The sequence below is a fragment of the Conger conger genome, chromosome 1 (genome assembly GCF_963514075.1).
Source record: "Conger conger chromosome 1, fConCon1.1, whole genome shotgun sequence".
Lineage (NCBI taxonomy): Eukaryota > Metazoa > Chordata > Actinopteri > Anguilliformes > Congridae > Conger > Conger conger.
The window spans coordinates 12,713,929-12,735,293 of NC_083760.1; the positions used below are offsets into that span (position 1 = coordinate 12,713,929).

General features: G+C 45.7%; 1 protein-coding gene and 1 long non-coding RNA gene across 8 annotated transcripts in view; one reads left to right on the top strand and one right to left on the bottom strand.

Annotated features, from left to right (window-relative positions):
* The window catches only part of cdin1 (CDAN1 interacting nuclease 1), a 66,894-nt gene that overhangs the window by 40,035 nt on the left and 5,494 nt on the right, over positions 1 to 21,365 (top strand). The gene's annotated exons all lie outside the window — the stretch shown is intronic.
* LOC133108718 (uncharacterized) lies at positions 17,241 to 20,027 on the bottom strand. The gene is made up of 3 exons (XR_009704693.1): positions 19,776 to 20,027; positions 18,807 to 18,884; positions 17,241 to 18,682 (listed from the first exon to the last, which is right to left on the bottom strand). It is a non-coding gene; the product is annotated as an uncharacterized LOC133108718 (long non-coding RNA).

The window sequence follows — 21,365 nt, forward strand, 5'->3', positions numbered from 1 at the left end:
TCTCATTTTCTTCGATCCCCTGTCCCCCCCGTTTGCAGAAAGTAATTAATGGGGTTTTGAGGACCACATTTTTTCTCCGCAAGCCAATTCTGCCATCTGCAAGCATAAGCATTTTCAATAACAGAAAGTGAGATGGCTTAATGGTCTTTATAAGAATTAAAACTGCATGTTAAGGGCTAAATCTTTACACCAGAGCTGCACCCTAACCCCCCCCCCCCCCCCCCCCCCCCCCTTCCCAATAACACGATAAAGGGCCTTTGTTAAAAAGGGCCATGGACAGCTGCTTGCCTCTGCCCGGAGTTAATCAGCCGTGGAATTCGTAAACTACAAATGTGTCAGAGTTGAAAATGTTAGCAGTCCTAATGGAAGCTTGAAAAGGTTATATCTGATAAAAAGCTGTCACCGGTGGACAAAAATGATTTATGGCAATATAATGAGACAGTATGGCTCATTTCTCCCTCCTGTGCGGCGGGGTTACGACTTTGTGTTTGTCATATACATCATGAGGCTTGACCACTCGGATGCGCTCCGTCCCGACCGTTGTGTTTATTTTTTTGGACATTTGTCTCTCTCTTTCTCATTTGGTGCAAAGTTGACTGCAGCATTAATTTAGTGTGTAAACCAGACACTTGATTTATCTCAGGCTTTTCAACATCTGGAGAATCGCTAAAGCCAGGTTTGCTTTTTAATACGCGTTTTGTTGGTTATTTTTCTAGACGACGACAAGAGCCTTTTTGTTTTAGAGTGGGTCCACTGCGGCAAAATTAAAATTCTGTGCTTATCCTGTTCGTGGACAGCTTGACGCTACGTACTGATTGACATTGGTTGACGAACGTACAATCAAATACATTGAGAAATTAAAATTGTCTTCCAATTATTATTGCTCAATATTATATTTCTTTGATGTTACTCTATGTATTAAATGATAATGCAGGTAGTGATAATAGTGCTGATCAGATTGCAGGAAATGAATTAAATTCCTTGATGTGAGATATTTCATAATGTATTCACTTTTAATGGATATGTCCATCATATTCCTACAAATCCATTGCTTGGCCAGTAAGGCCAGGGATGTTTAATTAATGATTGGTAATGACCTCGTTCTTTGTGGACAAGCCTGATTGAGGTCAGCTGTGAATGATTTTAAGGAAGTGTGAGATAGAGGACTGCGAGAGTGTGTACATGTAAATGTGTGTGTGCGTTTGTGGGAGTGCGTTGGCATTTAAGTGTGTGCATGAGTGTGTGTGTCCCTCCATGCACATGCTCATACTGTATATGTAACTGTGTTTTCGTGTGTGTGCATGTGTTTATGTGAGTGGAAAATTTGGTGGTTAAGGGAGAGGCATATGTGTGTATGTGAGTGTGTGCGTGTGTGTGTGTGTTTGCGTGCGCACATGTAAGTGTATGAGTGGAGGTTTTGGTGGTAGAGTGAGGACATTGGCAGGAGTGTGTGTAAGTATGTGTGTGTGCGTGTTTGCGCGTGCACATGTATGTGTGTGAGTGGAGGATTTGGTGGTAGAGTGAGGACATTGACAGGAGTGTGTGTGTGTGTGTGTTTGTATGTATGTGTGTGTGTGTGTGTGTGTGTGTGTGTGTGTGTGTGTGTGTGTGAGAGAGTGAGTGGAGGTTTTGGTGGTAGAGTGAGGACATTGACAGGAGTGTGTGTGTGTGTGTGTGTGTGTGAGAGAGAGAGTGAGTGGAGGTTTTGGTGGTAGAGTGGGGACATTGACAGTAGCGGGGACATCAGGGAGGAAGAGCAGATAGAAAATGTCACCTGGAAGGGGACGCCCTGGGCCATGGCTGCTGATGATCCAATGAGGCCAGACATCACAGGGACAAACCTGAGGAAAAACCCTGGCTTTGAGGCCTCACAAAGGATGCGTGCTAACCAACGCTTCGGACATCCACATGGAGAAAATAGGCTTTGTTTTATGGGCAAAGCATTTGTCTCAAGCGGGACGGCTGTTGCCATGTACAGTTGTTCTTGGACATAGTAAGGATCAGTTACGCTGTTAGCATGTCAGTAATGCTGGATTACTGAGGTATAGAAGCTTTATATCTCATTCAGTAATGTGGAAACGTGCCTCTTGCACATACATTAAAAGTTCAGGGATTAGGGGAAAAATGGAGGCCAATATGGGGGGAAAACGTCACTTTTTATCTTTTTAAAAATGGTGACTTCGCCTGCAGTTTGATGCCAGTATTTTATACTTTCCTTGTGTTGGTTCCTTTAATATTTCACATTTTTATTACGCGTTTTTGTTCCTCTGGAGGGTCTTTAAAGGTTGCTGTATTTGGAAGGTGCGACCTGGAGAATCAGCGAAGCGTGTCGTATCAGCCGGGGAAGATTTACATGACAACTTATGCAGCAGTCTCCTTTGGAATCTGCAACCTAAGTAAATCGCAGAATTTACTGCTGTACACATTCCTCCTATGTGCTTAAGAGCAAGGCATGTTATGTGTCATGCCCACCTATAAGCGCTAATGGTAAATGACAAGCGGGGTTCATGCCGTAAGAATTCGAATGCATATTTAGAAGCCCCATTTAATACTTTTGAATGTAATCCTTGCACTTCTTCGAAGCCCAGGGATTTATTTCTCACTAAGCTTCAATTTCAGTTGTTTATTTTCATTTTTTGTGTCTGCACATTATAGAAATTTGCTGTTACGTTTTGAGGCGAAAAAAGCGACAACTTTGACACGAGCACGGCATCTGAAACCGAGGACTTGGAAGCGCAGAGGCGTCTAACGGTTCTTTTTAAAGTGTGTGTGTGTGTGTGTGTGACAGTTTAAGATGGAACGAAACCCTAAAGTAAATCGAGGCAGGAGTCTGCCTCTCGAACGAATTCCTGTTTTGTTATGGAACTTTAGAAAATTAACTTACATTTTTTTGTCAGCTTTCAAGATTTATGTCATCAGACTCTTGGAGGCGCTGGGTTTTTTTTTTTTTTTTTTTTTTCTGGCCTGACCTTCCGGGTTTCATTGGAGGCAGAAGTCAGCAACATTTGTCATCCTTGCGAGATCCTGTCTAGGGGCACAGGGAGCAGTGGGACTTTATTAAAATGGCTTTTTGTAAAACCCAATATAGCAGAAGAATTTTGATGGGTGAAATGTTTTTGAGTACGCTCTTGCCTTTGACCCCCTAAGATATTTGGCGCTGTTCAACACCTAACGTAGCTGGAGATGCGAGGAGTTATTTTCCTGACACAAAGATAGCCTTGTGACAAACAGAGCGCATTCGGGAAGACGTATCTTGGGAATTACGCATTCACGTTTTTATGTACACATTGCCGTTTCTTATGTCTGTTAACATACGAGTTGTCATGTGATCTTTCTTCCTTACATTAAGAAGTCGGGTTATTTCTGTTATTGTTTATTGTTACAGTTGGACTGAATTCCCCAGTAGTGGCCAATGTCATCCCTTTTTTTTGGGGGGGGGGGGGGAATAAAAAATGAATTTGTTTACATTTTCATTAAAATATTTGCTCATCACATTGTCAGTTTTAGTTCACCTTTAACATTTTTTTTTCCACTGAAACAACATACTTCTCTTCATTAAAAGGATTTGTGTCCTTAAAATGGAATGTTGTGATATTTTCTGAAAGTACAATGTATCAAATATGATTTAATATATCCAATAACAACTGTAACTACAACATGTTATATATTTTTTCAAACTAAATAATATCAATTACTTCCCAGTGGCATCATTAACTCAGTATAAGAAATATACCAACTTTCACACTACATGAGGTTTTTTTTGTTCAGACCATTTTCTTGGTTGTAAATAGTACTGTACTTGTAGGTTAAGTAAACGTGATTGGGTTTACATTTTTAAATTCCTTAAAGTTAGCTTCAGGAGCATGGTGTTGGTGTTCCAGAGGGATCAAGCTAATCCTGAGAGGTCTGTGATAAATGGCAAAATAACCTGATGTGCACGAGGGAGTTTAAGTGCAAAGCACAACTTTAATTCAGCAGAAGAACATCTTTACTATGTTTTTACACACTTTTTTACGGCCCTTTTGGATGCTTTCCCCCTGTCTGTCAAAATGTTGTTCATTCTGTGAGATATGAACTGAGCGGTGCTTTCGAGAAAGTATTGTGAAAGTCGAAGGACGTTCTGCCATTCATCGGTTTTACAATTGAACCCTTCGGCAAATGTACTAGTAAAATCCTACAAACTGCTAAACCTCACACAAAATCAGATAACATTTATTCCACTGGCCCGACTTAAACGGTATTCTTTGAAGAGAAAAATTAAGGAAACAAAGTAGTTTAAATGCATGTCTAAAGACTCTGGTCCTAAACCCTGAGTGTCTCATCTCATGTACCTCCACAGTTCACCCTTCTAATACCCCAAAGTGAAACGTATTAAACAGCTTAATTGCAGGGTAAGAGGCAGCCAGTCTCTCGTCAGATGATCCCTCAATTGTACACTGAAGGCTAAGGGAGCAGTGAAGCGTGAGGTCAATGGCTGTCACAGGGAAGGTTTCAAAAAAATAAAGGAGGTTCCCCACTTTCCGCCCTGACGGGGCTTCACGGGTAAAATACGTCCGATTGAATGGAAACAATATATCCTTTTGTTCTTGCGTCAAACTCAACATACCTATTACATTCAGTTCTAAGGTATTGCATTCGCTCGAGAGGCGAGGAAGGAACGCATATTTTAGCTTCGGCTGGTCTCCGCTTCATGACATCGAAAATGTTAAACGGCTTTGCGGCCGAGGATTAGCTTGTTCCAGGTTTAGCTTTAAATGAAACATCAGCTGTTTTCAGATTTATCTGTGCGTGCGTCTGAATGGCCCTTCAGTTTACATGGAGGTCTCTTCTCTTATTTATTTATTTAATTTTTAGTATTATTTAATAAAATGAATTGTGTCAACCGTAAGGTTCATGGTTTAAAGCACAATGCTGTATTTTTTTTTCGGAAACCTTGTTTGATTATTTAACCCGAAGATGTGATTTTCAAGGAAAAAAGCCACCAAGGTTTCATAGATTTCAATTAAAAGGGGAAAAAAGTCTGTTTATTTTTTTTAGCCCCTCGGTCAAACAACACCTTCATGTCTAATTAATGGTGCAGTGACCATGGTCTTTGGAGGTGTATTGCTCTTGGCAGGGTGCTGGATGGTAGTGATAAGTGGTTGTGTATAAATAACCCTGACTTATTCTTTTAAAACGGCTGTCCCTCGCTCAACCTTGTCCTTTCCTGCCGAGGTTTGTGTTAGTTCTGTTTGCCTTCACCTCTCTGTGCGCCCATCAATTACGTCGTGTTGCCACTTGGCTGTCATAATCCAGAACCAGATGTGTTCCGCAAGGACTCGCTGGATCGCCCCTCGCAAAACTTGCGCCGGGGCGGGGGGAAGAGAAATGGTGCGGCCCCCGCTCCTCGGTGCCGATAAATGTCTCGCGCGAGGGCTTTCCTGCGCGTCGAGAGCCGGGTTTATGTGTGTTTTTCTCCCCGGTCCGTCACCGCGCCAGTGTTCGCTGCGTACGACCTGACCCGGGCAGATCTCTGGTGGAAAGCCTTTGCTGATTTATACCCGAAGAGACTTTGAAAGCCAAAACTGAGAAAGGGGTCCGTCGCAATCCCCCCCCATTTTTTTTTTTTTTTTTCCTAGTGACCCAGGCTGCTGAAAATAAATTACAATTAAGCATTTCTGACTCCTGCACACTCCTGACAATCTGGACTGTAAACAAAGTGCTGCAACAATAAATATGACATAGTATACAAATCCCATCTAATTTCCTTCCCAATTAAAAATGTCAGGGAAATATTTGTTATGTTATATCTGGCGTCGGGCTATAATCACATAATCAAAGTACCTTTTCACCGAAATGATGTCTGGCATTCTAGTGTAACTGGAGGGTAAATATCCAAATTCTATCATGTATATGTTACAGGCTAAAGTCCAGCACTGTAACTGAACTATTGTATATTGTTTTATACCTTACATTGGTCATTAGAGTTTAAAATTGACAAGACAGGTTGGCTTGACTTAAACACATCGTTTGTTGCTCTTATATTTTTTGCCCTTCACAATCGAAACCATGTCATCTGTTCAAATGTGGTTGGGCTGAACAGCTACATACGAATATGCATTAAAAAATTGCATTTAACCAGTGCCCCTTTCTATTGCATTTCGTCTCAGCAGTTGGTCCTACTGTTATTTTAGGCTGCTTGATTACGTGCTCAAACGACAATACGTCCACACATTAAATTTTTAATTCCAAGATGTATATGTAATATCCCGCCGTATCATTTTTCCATCATACTGAAATACATTTAGAGAGGGTCAACGAAAGGTATGCGATTTTAGTGCCTTCTTTGTTTTCAGTTTAGTCTGGCATTTACTGAAAAGATTAACCGACGAAAACACCCCACTTCTAGTGACTTGTAGCTCACGTCTCTGGTTTGAGTTTCACCGTTTTTCCCTGGTTCCTTGATTGCCTGATAGTTTAAACATCGCTGGCCTGGGAGCCATCGCGGGGGTAATCGGAGCCACGTGAGGGCCTGCAGTTGCAGCTCTGACCTTTGATTTCATTCATCAATTCCCGCTAATGTATGATATCTATCAGGTCAACCGATTCCCTCTTTAAACTATTTCACATATATACGTGATTAGGGTAAAGCCTTTTGCTGCTAATCTAAACCTGCTTTGATAAATGGTGCCCTCGAGCTGAATGTCCTTTGATGCCACTATAGTACAATATTACACCATATTTTTTAATATGTCATTAATGGTGGCTGTAGTAACCCACGTATGATGAAAATTTAGTTTTTACCTCCTGTAAATATTTTTTGTGATTTTACAGTGTTAATGTACTATACCAACATTATAATGTACTTGCCTTAAGATTTAATGTACAGTCTCATGGTCTACGCTATCAGTCTAGTGTTTCTGTGGAAGCTTGAGTTTAAAACGGGCAATGTCCTACCCTTACAGTACATTCATTGTGATGTAAGATAAGAGGACATTTTATAAACAAACGAAATGTAAACTGTCTCAGTTTGGGCTCTGAACCCCTGAATGATGGCTAAAGGAACGTCAGAGTAATCCACGTCCTCGTTTGAGCGATATCTTTATCAAACGCCTGCGTGTTGTGAGTCTGTGCCATTTTAAATCTCCCTGCGTCTTTTAGATGACGGGCCTGTATTTAAAGTGACCAGTCTGATTTTATTATAAACATAAATATGTCAGCGGGGCTAGAAATAGGGGAAAAATGGAGTTGTCTGGTGAAAACGCAGTGATGAAATGTGCCACTTCAATTTCACCGCAGCTGCCTTTGACCGAGCCGGGGTTTTTCTGTCTGCCCCGACGGCTCAGATTCTCTTCTTTCTGACTGTAATGAATGTGAAAACTATTAACTTCAGACAGAGTTTGCTGTCAGTTTCTGATCGGAGCAACCCTCGTGCCTGAACTTCCATATTAATTTTTGTCAGGAGTGAATTCACAGATACGTCCCGTATCGAAAAGGTCAGCCACCGGGGTCACCAGACGGTCCAATCGCAAAACAACCAGTCTCCTCCCACACAAACAGAGACACTAAAAGAAAACAAATTTCAAAAAATAAATACAAACAAATCAAATAGGCTACCAGACCTCATCAATGCTGATTGCAGATCAGCTAGTGTGTACCCCCCTTTTTTTTTTTCTCTCTCTCTCTCTCTCTTAATTTGAATCATATTGGATGTTGTGTTCCTTGATTACATAGGCAGAGCTGAGGGCAGTCACCTACACCTCTCCTAATCTGGCGACGAGGGGGCTTAGCAGTTAGTGCAACATGATCCTCCAACTCGCTGACAGTCCGCAGCCCTCCAGTTACCACTAAGGGGCTAGCCGCAGTCGGAGAAACACTACCGATACTGTTTTGAGTAATAGTTGTGGTTTGAATTATAAAGAAACCGAATTCTTGAAAAATTATGACAAAACATTTGGCCAGGCTGCTTTATTGAATCAAATCCTACGACTTAAACCTTAAAGCACCCCCTCCTTCTTCCCCGTTTTTGTTTTTGTTTTGCATTTCGGAGGTTGTGGGAAACTGCAGTGACGTTATCTGTGACCTTAGGAGTAATCAAAAAACAGTCACGGTCACTACGATGTTTTTCTTTCTGCCAAAATATTGGCAAAGATCTCCGATGTGATCTTAAATCATTTGGCAAGTGCAAACACTTTTTACTCGGTGTTTTTAAAACTGCAGCTTTTAAAACAGTTCACTCGGACAGAAAAAGGACGCATGACCGCGACCTTTGAAGTTCTTTGAGCTCTCTTCGTTTTTAATGCGACTGCTTGGAAAGTACTTTTTTTCTTCTTCTTCTTTCTTCCCCCCCCCCCTCCCGCCCCAACAACGAAATGAAAAAGTACCGAAAGGTCTTAACATGTTAAACTCTGTAATCTTCTCAAAGTGTTTGGGCCCTTTTCCTGTTGGCCCTCTTCTCAACTTTAACCTCCAACCTCCCGCTGCATGTATCACTGCAAATAAAGGCGCCTAACCTAGCCCTGACAGGCGGAAGTGGAGCCATGGGCCTTCTCCCAGGGACCTCCACGTGATTCTCTTTATCCCAAAGTTAAACACGGAGCGCTCCCAGCCCTGCCTCTAATGGGCGGCCGTAAACACTCACCCATATCGCTTTGGTTTTCCTAATTACTGTTTTAACAGCAAAAAAAAAAAAAGGAGGAGGAGAAATATACATTGTAAATTGTGTTTGACAACCTGGATTTAGTGGTTTTGTTATAGCTTGTCTTTAGTCATTACTCAGATTTCCTTTTCTGAGATAAGGTGGTTACTGAATATACTAAGGTGCGTGTTGTAGGAACTCGGCTCTTATCGGGCGGATTGATTTAGGGCAAGCCTCTGCGACAGAGGTCAGCGCGCTGCAAAGTTATAAATCATGTGACGTTAATTTCAATTCATATCTGTGCCCGGCTCGTCAGCACGTACATGACGGGCTTAGAAGTGACCACATCGTGGCCCGTGCCCCCTCCTTGTGTTACGTAGGGTGCTCGCTTAGTGCAAGTGACACATTGCATTATATTACTTATTTAGCTGCCGCTTTTATCCAAAGCAACTTACAGTTGATTAGACTATGCAGGGGGCAATCCTCCCTGGAGCAATGTGGTGTTAAGGGCCTTGCTCAAGGGCCCAACAGCTGTGTGGATCTAATCATGGCTAAACTGGCGCTGGAACCACCAACATTCCAGGTCCCAGTCATTTACCTTAGCCACTAGGCTACAGGCTGCCCCCTACACATTTTTGTTGGCCTTCAAATGATCAGCAGACCAATCTCCTCTGATGTGGACAGCATGCTGTTATTATTAATGGGTGGTGCTCATTATGTTATAGCTCCTATATTCACACAGAAGAGTAAGGAAATATGTTTCAAAAATATGTGTACAGTACACGTTGTATCTGATTATTGATTAGTTCAAATCCATGGACGCCTGGTGTAAGCAGCACTGTTGTATACTGAGCTACTTACAGTTGGAAGTTAAAGTGCAGGGTTAGACATTAGTCTTCATGGTAAGATTCTTTGTGTGTGTGTGTGTGTGAGTGAGAATCTCTGTGGCCGCATTGCTTGAAGCGGCAGTGCTAGTATATTTTTGTTGCGTTTGTGGGGGAAAGATACAAAACATGAAATTAGTTTTGTATTGACTTACCTTCTAGCAAAAATAACTTTTTATGCCTGAAAATCTGGAAATAATATTGTAAAATGTGTCACACTTCCTAATATAGCAAGGGCATTTCTGGAGTAGATCATTTAGGGGAGTGCAGCCACTATTTTCAAAGCTTCTAGAAGCTTCTGGTATGTTTCCACCATACGACGATATTCTCCTGAAATATACATTTTATTTATTTTAGAAGGTGAACAACTACAGTTTGCAAACAGAAATGAGCGTGTAACTGTCGCTAATTGTCGCGTAGAGGGAGAAGTATTTCAATTTGACTTATTTTTCTCAATGGAGATTATAGGTGAGCGTGCTTACCAAAATTCATACAGTGTTTTACGGAGTTATATTTCAGTCACATCACATGCTGAAATATCTTGAAAACCGTGGACTGGTGTGGGAGGATTCCTGCGTGGGGTTCTCTGATACAGGAACTCAAAAACCGTTTCAGCGTTTCTCTCATCGGATCAGACCTCGGAAAAGCTCCTTAAAAAATATATCGCATTCCCTCACAAATATGTAGATTCGCCAAAAAATGTGCGGAAACGTGTTTACGGCGAATGTGATGTGCCCCCGTTCGCATCAGCCGGGGGTTGCGTGTTGAAAAATGTAGGTCTTTAACTCCAGCAAGTTGTCTGCAATCCCCTCCCCATCGGAAGTTGATGCCTTTTTGCAATTCAAATATTTGCTCATTCTCCTCTCCAACGCAAAGCCCCTTTGAAGCGGGAGGGTTCTATCACCGCCAATGACAGTGTGCGAGTCTACACCATGACAGCACGCGAGGCAGAAGGCAGGCTGCTGAATTTTAGAGCAGCGCATATTTAGTTGGGGCGGGTGAAAAAAAATGCAAATAGCTGCATGTTTTGCATGTTTATATTTTAATTAAAAGGCTTGCATATTCAGGTGCGTGTGCAGAAATGTGACATTAATACCGCTGTGTGAAGTAGTTCGGGAGACTGTTCAAAAAAGCCTCGACACAACGCCGGCGAGTTCGGGAGGCGATTTGCAAATCTGGTTCGGATGGCCTCCGTAAAAGTCACAGAAATGTACCGTGTATTAAAGCGATCCTTTTGTCCCCTTATGTGTAATTCATGTCTCTTGATGTCTTGAATAATAGCCAGGCCTGTGATTGTGTTGGTAATCTCTGAGCGAGAAGCTGAACTGGGTCCCGCCAGGATTTTGTGTCACGGACACTGTGGATAAGTTGGGTATTACCAGGACCCTCGCCATCTCTACCAGAAAAACACATCCTACAGATTTGGCAATTCTAAAGGCTGGGATACCTGTGTACTGCCCTGCAGTAAGCCCACACCTGTACACATGCTAAATGCTAACCGAGGCCACACTGCAAAAGAGAACCCACGGTCCTCTCTCTACATTAAGAAAATAAAAAATAATTAAAAGAATTGACATCAGAACCAGCAGCCCTTGCACTCCAAACCCTATAATTTCATCCTTTTTTCCATTCTTCCCCTCGTCTTTTTTTCTAAACAGCAATTAATCTCATTTTAGTACAATTTTCCCGCTCCTGAAGTCAGACGGAGTCTCTGTTTTGTTCCTATTTGGCTTGGTCTCCTCTGCATAGTCATTAAAGGCCCAATTAATGTCACCCTGCAGCTGAAGAGTACTCATTTTTATTGGGGAACTGACAGTCGCCACCATGAGTGGTGCAGTGTAATATGCATTAATTGCCCCGTAACACCGGTAATTACCAGTTCCTCCAGCCTCTCAGTAAACTGTCATGCCCAGACAAGACTGCACTGAAATAGATTACTCATTAGGGAGACCTGCTCTGTTTCCAATGGGGCTCACTGTGTTGGCACAAAAAATAATTCTGCTGCTTGAACAAATAGTTGCCAAGAGCAATTTCCTATTACAACTTCCCTGTGACGGCTCTTCTCTTTCTTTCTTTCCTCCTTTCTTTCTTTCCTTTTTCCTTCCCCCCCCCCCCCCCCCCCCTCTCCCTTCCTCAGCCGTCACTGGCTGGGTTCACGAGCGGAGACAGAGGTCCGCCATAGATCTCTAACGAACGCTTTGACAGGTTTTCCAAGTTGCGGGAATGCTGCTCCCGCAGACCTGCCGTTCCCGGCCGTCCGTTCCGAACGCTGAAAACATTCCACGTCCGCGCCGGGAGGTAGCCGGGTGGCCAGACTAGAGTCTCGCCGTTGTTCCGCTCATTTTAGAAACCGCCTTGATCATTCGAGGAACGTCGTCATTTTAATGCATTTTTTATTTACGCGGAGTTGGAGGCCAAAGCGTTTTTCGGGCTCTGATTTTAATTACGACGGTAAAAGTTTGGACGTAGACTGCAAGTGATGAAATCTTCCCTTGGGGGGGGCGGCTGAACTGCTGTTTTATGTTTTTAAACTTGCATGATGTTGTGGAAGTTAATTTTATTTATTTATGTGGTTGTTTTTCCGTATAAAACTGTGCTCTAAAATAAAAGACCAGACAGGGTGAGCATGTAAATAAGGGAGCGAGAAAGAAAACATCAAAAAAAAGGAAAGAAAACCTTGAAAGATATAGTGGATGTTGACATTGTGTCCTGATAAGCTATATAGAACGGGAACCAAACCAAACACTGCGAGCTATCACAGAATCCCCACAGAAAAGGTGGTGGTCCATTTAGTCATACTAAGACAATATTTAGATTTCACCATCGCCTTGTAAACACTTTGCACTCTTGCTGTTTGCAATGGGTGGATTTCTCTGTTGCTTTGATTGCAGTTTAAAGGCACCCTACTTGTCATTACTCATTTATCTCTAAGAGAATGCGCTCTGAATACTTTTCGTATTAATCCCGTTTGCTATTGTGAGGAGCTGGGGAAATGATAAAAAAAGAAAGCGTTGTGGTGGTGGTGGTGGGGGGGGGACTTTTGTTTTATCTCCTTTATAACACCTGCTTCAGGCAATCTGCTCCCTCTCCTTTTAAATGAATTTTGTCATGGCCTTTCAGATTCTCACCAGCGATGCGCTAATGAAAGGAGATGGTACAATTTGAGCTGACCAGGTACTGGCTGCCAACCCACAGCTGCGCAAGCCCGCCGGAACAAAAGAAGCCCGGCATTATATCACTGATTTACCCATTACGCTTCTCATTAATACCCCCAGACCTGGGCGTGTGTGTTTATCTGTTTGTGTTGGCCGCACGCTTATCGAATTGTTTATGACAAGACTAATTGGGATAATTGAAGACATTAAGATTACCTGTCAGCTATATGTAACCACACTCTCCGTCTGTCTGACAACTAGTGACAAGTGAGGGACCCCGTAGCATTACCCATGATGCGGCTTCCCGGGCTGTAATAAGGACAATGGGGGCTTGGGCTAATTTGACATGGACAGCCTTCACAACACAGAGGGCTGGCTAAATGCCTGCCGGTGGGGGTGGCGGGGCCGGGGCGGACTAATGGAGTCCCCCTCGGCACGCTGACGGAGAGGCGAGGCGGTCTGGGGGGACGCGTCTAAGGGCCTGTGCTTTGTCGAGTGTTTAGGACCATCAGAGGAAGGGCTCCGGGGCTGGGGGGCTTGTTTTTTGACGCGGCGGCGTGAGCGATGGCGGGGCCCGGGGAGCGCTCGCGTGTCCGCGGCGGCGGCGCGGAGCCGTAATGGCCGCCCGGAGCCGTAATGGCCGCCCCGCGCTGGTGGAGGGGCCCCGGGGTTCCACGGCGTCTCTCGCCGCCCCCGGCCCGAGGAGCCTGTCTGGGACGAGGGTGCGGGCGTTGACTCGGATGACCTGTTGTGCTGGATTTGCACAATGTCTCTCCCCTTCTCATTTACGACAGCGTAACACACTCAAACGGCGCCGTTGTAGAATTTCCTTTTTGGAGCGGGCTTGAAGATTTTATTTAATTAACGTTTTTTTTATTATTTATTTTTCATTTATTTGAGGGGACAAGGACATTGATCAACATGACTGTTCTGTGATGTAAATGTGCCAGATTTAGCCAGATCGCTAATTTCCATCTGCTGCCCCTCGGCAGGCTAATGTTAACATACAAATAACAAACAGACCAGATACCAGAACTCTTTATTTAAAGTCAAACAATTTAGGGCAATATGCGTACTGTTAGGCAATATACTGTTTTAAATGTTAAATGTAACCTGACAGTCGTTTATTAAATCGAAGCCATGGGTGTGCTTGCGTGAGTGTGTGTTTCCCTGTCCGGTTTTTGTGTATTTATGAGGACATCCAGAGGAACGCTCCGTCCCCATTACCTGCATTCTACATGCTCCCCTGGCCCATTCCAGCCAGGCAGAGCACAACAGCTGCAGACAGAAGGTGTGTGTGTGTGTGTGTGTGTGTGTGTGTGTGTGTGTGTGTATATGAATATGTGTGTGTGTGTGTGTGTGTATATGTCTGTGTGTTTGTGTTTGTTTGTGTGGCGTGTGTGTGTTTGTTTGCGTGCATGCATGTGTTTGTGTGTATGTGTCTGTGTGTGTGTGTGTGTCTGTATATCAGTGTGTGTGTGTGTGTCTGTATATCAGTGTGTGTGTGTATATGTGTATGTCTGTGTGTCTGTCTGTGTGTGTATGTGTGTGTGTGGCGTGTGTGTGTGTGTTTGTGTGTGTGTGTGTATGTGTGGCGTATGTGTGTTTGTTTGTTCGTGTGTGTGTGTTTGTGTGTGTGTGTGGCGTGTGTGTGTGTATATGTGTATGTCTGTGTGTTTGTTTGCGTGTGTGTGTGTATATGTTTGTGTGTATATGTGTATCACTGTGTTTGTTTGCGTGTGTGGCATGTGTGTGTGTGTGTGTGTGTGTGTATGTGTATCTCTGTGTGTTTGTTTGCGTGTGTGGCGTGTGTGAGGAGGGCTCCTCTGCCGCTGCTTGCGACATGCAGGCGCTCTACTGCAGGACCCGGGCCCCGTCAGGGACCCCGGCGCATGCCTTCTGGGGAATGCACTTAACGCTGCTGGCTGCTGCATCTCAATGGGCCCCTCTCCACTCCAGCGCATTGTCAGGGAGGCGCGCGGTGTCAGCCCCAGCGACAGATCAACACTGTCAGCCCCGGAGATCCCTCTGTTTGTTTTGTGAAAAGGGGTTAAATTGTCAGGTTGACAACTCATAAAGAGCCCCCTCCCCTCCGTCCCAAACAAGTGAAAATCAATACCAGATTGCTGCAGGACCACTGTTTGCCGTCGCCCTGACCCCGCGTGTCACTCACTGATTCTTTTATTAGATGTTTCGCAGTATTTAAGTTCCAGCCTGATCCGCCGGCTAATTAGTTTTGCCGGTCCACTTTCCCAAATCCTGCCCCCCGTCTTTGAAGCGACACGGGTTTGGGAGACCAAAGGACCAATCCCACCTCCCCCCACCCCCCCCCAGTCCCTCTGCGATTGGCCCCCTATAGCTGGAGGAGGCTGTCGTGTTTGCTTAGCAAATTTTTTAAAACTACAATGAAATTTGATTTGCACCAAGATCATGGGAGAAAACACTAGCCGTGTCCAAGGCAGCTGATCGCTATCAGAGTGCGGTTGTTTAAATATCCCCGGGCGTTGTCACCCAGCTGCTCTCCATATTCGTTTTGGGAGGTCGCGCAGGCTCGCTTTTGGGTTTTTTTTTTTGGTTTTTTTTGGTTCACCTGGTATTGATTAGTTACTAGGACGGGTTTGTTTTTCTGGAGAGGAGGAGACTGTGTCCAGCGTGCTTCTGAGCCCTGGAAGGGGTCTCTCTCTCTCGCGCTCTCGCTCCCTCTCCCTCTCTCGCCCTGTCATGTGACAGACCCAGCCCAGGAGAGAGGTAGGCAGGTGACGTAATGGTGCTTTAATTGGAGCAGTGTTGGGTTTGTTATTGTTCTGTTATTATCCTTTATTTCGCAGACCAAGCAACTTACAGCACAGGTCTGGAGTAGTGTCCTACCGAAGAGAAATGTGTTTCGGGGCAGAGTGTGATTTTAAAAATAAAAAAAGAGTCTTATTATTATTAATATCATAATTTATGAATTGCGTAACAATTTGCGTAACGTTTTTATCTCAGAATGTATCTAAAAAATTAAGTAGCTGCAGCACAACAGCCATTTTGTTCTGGATCAAACACTATGTAAAAGTGTTGTATTTTCAAAGTTCAGTATCAAAAAGATTTATTCCATGTTCATTTTTTGTTATTTCTCATAATAGTTTTTGTAAATAAATAAAAATTCCAAGTGCTACATATTGTATACAGCTTGTATTTATATGAAAGCATAAAGATTGTCATTTATCTGAGGTTTTAGATCAGATAGTCGTATATGACTAAGCTATTTAACCCAGAGTGTCTGTCAGCTCTGTTAAAGATCACTCGGAGCCACCTCTCGGTCCTGGTTCAGATATGGATCCGTTGGACTCCTGAAAGGAACCGGCGAGGCAGGGGCTGGTGTCCCTTTACCCCTCCGGCTAAAATTACCTCGCGGAATGTAAACAGATTGCAGCGTAAGCAGCCGGCTTTCTGGGGGACGACCATTTTGTTCCCTGCCACTTCAGCTCCCGAGACGTGCGATAAACTCCTTTACCGGAGCGTTTCGCCCGTGGGTACCGGCCGGGTGCCACGTCGCGTCCTCGGATACCTGACCGCGCGACGACGCCACGTCTCCGTTTCTTTCTCTTTCCCAGAGCTCGCTAGATTGATGCCTGTCCGAAATAATCGTCCTTGTAGGATTCGAGCGTAAAGCGAGAGAGCGTTCCCGTTCGCTTGTTTAGCACGGGGGCAGTTAATGTATTAAATATGCTGAGTAGCTGTAAGCAATATGGTTCAAGGGAAAAGCAGAGATCACATGGTGTTGACATGTTGATTTAGTGCATGTAACGCGACTATGCACTTCCAAAGGTAGTGACTTGGAGGAGAGCCAGGGCTACCCCTCAGAGGGAGTGGAGCTCAGCGCTAATTTTGGGCTCTCTGCTTCTTTATGAACTTGTACTTCCAAACAACAAATGCTTAAACTGTCTTGTTTGCAGCGACGATTTATATGTCTGTGGGTATAAGTGCTTATTCCGATTTTTGTGCTGTTTTTCCGCAGCTATTTTTCTTATATTTTGCTTAATTGTATTTTTTTTTTTCCCCACCACCGTCCCTTTAAATGTTACCGACCTAAAACGCAGGAGGAAAACGCATAAAAGCAGCGACTAAAAGCGGTTGTCCTTTTGACCGCGAGTCCTTTTACTGTAAAGGTCCCCCTGCCATGCAGTCTCAGGTGGGTTCAAAGGGAGAAGCAGTACCACATGGCTGTTTATATCCTGAATCATGCGCCTGACCTGCGTGAAACCTCCCCCCCTGCACGTGAGCCTGGCTGGGCCTGGGCCCGCCACGCCCGCCTCGGCCTGTATTGCGTTACAGTCAAAACTGTTGTTGATTACAGCCGTGGGCTGAAGAGGACTTGTCACAAATTGAAAACATATTAGCGGCGAGAGCTAAAGACAGGATTAAGGCTAGGTTCCGCCAAGGTAGAGCAAAAGAGAAATTGTAGGCAGTTTGCAGGGATTGGGTTCTGCCCCCTGAGAGCGGGTAATTATTGGCAAAGCTGCTGGGGGATCACAATAACATGTTAAAGGACCTTGTATCCCCTTGACACCGTCGTCCTGCCTGTCTGGACCTCTCCCCGGCCCCCCCTGTCACCAGCGGCAGCTTATTTCCATGATTGGGGCTGAGAGGGAGAGAGGGAGAGGCGCAGGTTTGAAGCCCATTTCCAAATTAGCCAAAGAGCTACTGTGCGTCTCCGCGCTAACAAAGCTGGTCTGGAGCGACGCTAGAACGTTGCCTTTGTGAAAATGTGTTTATTTGATTCTTTTCCCAGATGCGCACTGGCTTAACTTGCATTTGCTGTTATTTAGCGGAATATTAACTATATTAAATATTAAATTGAAGTTAAGTGCCTCACATCAGTGTCCCACTGGGCAATCAAATGTACACCAATTATGCTGTAGTGCTTCCGACCACTGCACTATGCTTTCTTTCTTTAATCTCACTGGGGGTATTTCTATAGATGCACAGAAATATGTATAGTTATTATAATAGTATGAATTGTATTACTGGTAGTGCTAAAATGCAGGACCGAATAAAATGGAACTGAACTTGTTTTAATTTTCTACACATTTTATCCGTCCTTACCTTACCTTTGTGTTGCACTTATGTTAATATTCAACCTCTAAATGAACGGTTTGGTTTTCAGACATAATGCGGCACCTGTGTTAAAACCGTAATAGTTATGCTCTGTAACAGATTTCAGCCGTGCACTCTAAAGGCTAAGTGCTACTAAAGGCTTAGCAAAAAGAGAACATAATGAATGGAAAGGACGCTCTATCTGTAATAAAGTCTAATCTAAAAGTACGGTCTGGTAATGAATTTGCAGTCAGAACCGCACGAGTACCGGGGTTTGTCCATTCGGGTGATGGAGAGGCCCATTTGGCTGATGGAGAACAGCCTGCTCTTAAAGATTCGATGAACTCCGCGACACCGCTTCCTGCTCCCAAAGACAGCCTTTTCTCGGAGAAGGGGCTTGTGGGTAACCGTCGGGGAGGGGGCTGGGGGTAGGGCGGGGCTGGTCGACCAGACGGCGGCCATGTGGACCGGTGGAAAACACGGGACTCCGGTAACGGGCCGTACGAAAACATGGCGGCCGGCGACGCGGTTTCCCACGCCCTTGTTCCACGGTGAGGAGCAGACCGGCGGGCCAGACGCCCAGCTGTTGGGTTTCCGCCGTAGCCAAAGGAGAGGCGCGCGTGTCAGAGCCGGTCGGACCGTGAAGCCCCAGATCTGAGCGGAGGGGAGGGACGGGAGTCCGGACTTCTGAGGGAGAGACGGAGCCGGACTCGGGCTTCAGACACACAATACGGCAGCTACACCGCAGCCCCAACAGGCTGTTTTGTTAAACAATGGGCCCGACGGTGCAGAAATACACTGTAAGCGGCCGACGGATCGACAATGTTTGGGAAAGTTAATACCACTACTGTCTTCGAGTGATGTGTGGTTGTGTCTACCTGAACCTCTTGCACGGGCCGTGACCTCCAACAAGCCTTCGGTGTTGAGCACCTGTACCAGTTACCATGCTGTACAAAAAAAACATATGCAAACATTACACAAATGTAACGTACAAAAATATTTTTTTTGGCAATGGTCTTCATTCCCCATTCTGCACTGAGGAGAGCAGACATGATGTATGGTTGTGTCTACCTGAACATCTTGTACGGTACATGCGTTGACCTCCAACAAGTCTTCATCAGGCTATGTTGGCCAGCTGAGGACATCCATCTTTTAAGAAGCGTACAAGAGGGAGAGTTTGAAAAACAATCTATAACACGACGATAGATCTACTTTCCAAATGCCACAGGGCATGCCATGTCGTACGATGCGGTAAAAAGCCATTGCGTATTACTAAGTAACTTGGGACAGAAATGTATATGGAAATACCCCAGTGGAAATGTCTCCAGCTACATAATGGTTTGTTTTATGCTGCTTTTGTGGAGCATGGCAACCAGTGCAGGTGCTGTGCGTTGCACTTAAAAGGCTTTCAGCTATGGGAAATGTGACCCTCAATCATTTCTTTCCTCTATCGTGTCGTCTGCTAAAAAAATACAAAATAAATGGACACGGGATAGTATTTTTCAGATGGCGTTCAGGCCGTGTTTCTAAAGCCGTGGTAAAAGCTGTGCTGTGTGCCCTGAATTTTCTGCTTTAGCCTTGCATTAGGCACCCTGTCACAGCAGACGTATGAAACATTAACGTTTTTATCTGCCAGCATTGTTCTCCTTTTTTTCGCATTTTGCATTCAGCCGCGGTGCTTACTCCAAACCGATTGTTATTATTAGACGCATAATAAACAACGCGGAAACTATTGAAATTGGGCGAAGCTCCCCTGTTAGTCTCGCTGTGAAAGATGTGTGTCGCCTAGCGAGGTGTCTCGCTGCCGACTTGTCATCTTCAAGCGAAGTCGTCCCCTCCCCAATAGCTCGTCTTCGGAATAAATTAAGTGGCTAAATCTGGAAGCGCTACTTCCTCAGTTATTATCACTGGCTGGGCAGGTGTTTATGGGATGTCATCCTGCCAATAGCCATATAGAGATAAATATGAGACCGAGGGGATAATAAGGTTTAACAGTTTGCGCAATTATAGCGGGGTGTTGGATAAGATAAAGGTCTTTACCCGGTGCGTTAAAGAGGTTATCGATATGCAGAAACCGGAGGGGTGACCACTGCGACCGCGTCCTGCTGGTTCTGTCTGGCCCGGCGGACGCCCCGGACCTTTCCGGAATGAGATGCACGGTCACTCGACCGTGGGCAGGTCCCCTCCCCTGGGTCGCCAGAGGTTCCCCAGGTTCCAGATAAAACACCTTAATCCCCCCTTAATCTTACAAGCCGTATTGACGTTCCTTGTCGCTGGTTGTAAATTTTGCCCCCTCTCCCACCCGGCGAAGGGCGGAGGAGGAGGAGGAGGAGGAAGGTGAACGTGCGTCACGTCCTATTTTAAAATCTCATCGACAGAAAAGAACATAAAAACGTCGAGGGGAATTACGCACGACGGAAGACGGCGTATTCTTTACGGCCGTCCCTCCACTGTAATTATAGCGCTGGTGTAAGTTTGGGCTTTGGTTTGGTGGGCAGGTCGTTGACAGTTCCTTCCATGTATTTGCACTTTGCATACCTGTAGCGAAATTGAACGTTTCCACAGCAATAAAAACACTAGTGAGGAGCTATTCTTAGTGACTGTGACTTTAATAACTGGCTCTCTCTCTCTCTCTCCCTCCCTCTCTCTCCATCTCCCTCTCTCCCTCTCCCTCTCTCTCTCTCCCTCCCTCTCTCTCTCCATGTCTCTCTCTCTCTCTCTCTCTCTCTCCCTCCCTCCCTCCCTCCCTCCCTCCCTCCCTCTCTCCCTCCCTCCCTCCCTGGCTGGACGTTAGCTTTGCTCACACGAGCTGTGTTTCGCCTGGCTGAAACGCTGCCGCCTCCCTTCCCGGGCAGTCATCCTGTGGACGGCCTGCCTGTTGGGGGAGTGCTTTGTGCTTGTGAGGGGCGCGGACAGTCCCCCGGCCGGGCAGAGGGAAGGGAGCCTGTAAAACAGGCCGGTTGCTCGGAGGGTCTTGTGCAGATATGGGCTTGCCCGGCCCCTGCGGCCCGAGCCCTATAAATAAACCCCCATTAATCTCCAGCTGGGAGCTCCAGCTGACCAGACACTGTGGCAGAGGGGCTGCGCCCACACCCCCACACTCTCCACCCCTCTCACTCCCCGTGTCCCCCACACTCTCCACCCCTCTCACTCCCCGTGTCCCCCACACTCTCCACCCCTCTCACTCCCCGTGTCACTCCCCCACACTCTCCACCCCTCTCACTCCCTGTGTCACTCCCCCACACTCTCCACCCCTCTCACTCCCCGTGTCACTCCCCCCACACTCTCCACCCCTCTCACTCCCCGTGTCTCCCCACACACTCTCCACCCCTCTCACTCCCCGTGTCCCCCACACTCTCCACCCCTCTCACTCCCCGTGTCCCCCACACTCTCCACCCCTCTCACTCCCCATGTCCCCCTCACTCTCCACCCCTCTCACTCCCCGTGTCCCCCACACTCTCCACCCCTCTCACTCCCCGTGTCCCCCACACTCTCCACCCCTCTCACTCCCCATGTCCCCCTCACTCTCCACCCCTCTCACTCCCCGTGTCACTCCCCCCACACTCTCCACCCCTCTCACTCCCCGTGTCCCCCCCACACTCTCCACCCCTCTCACTCCCCGTGTCCCCC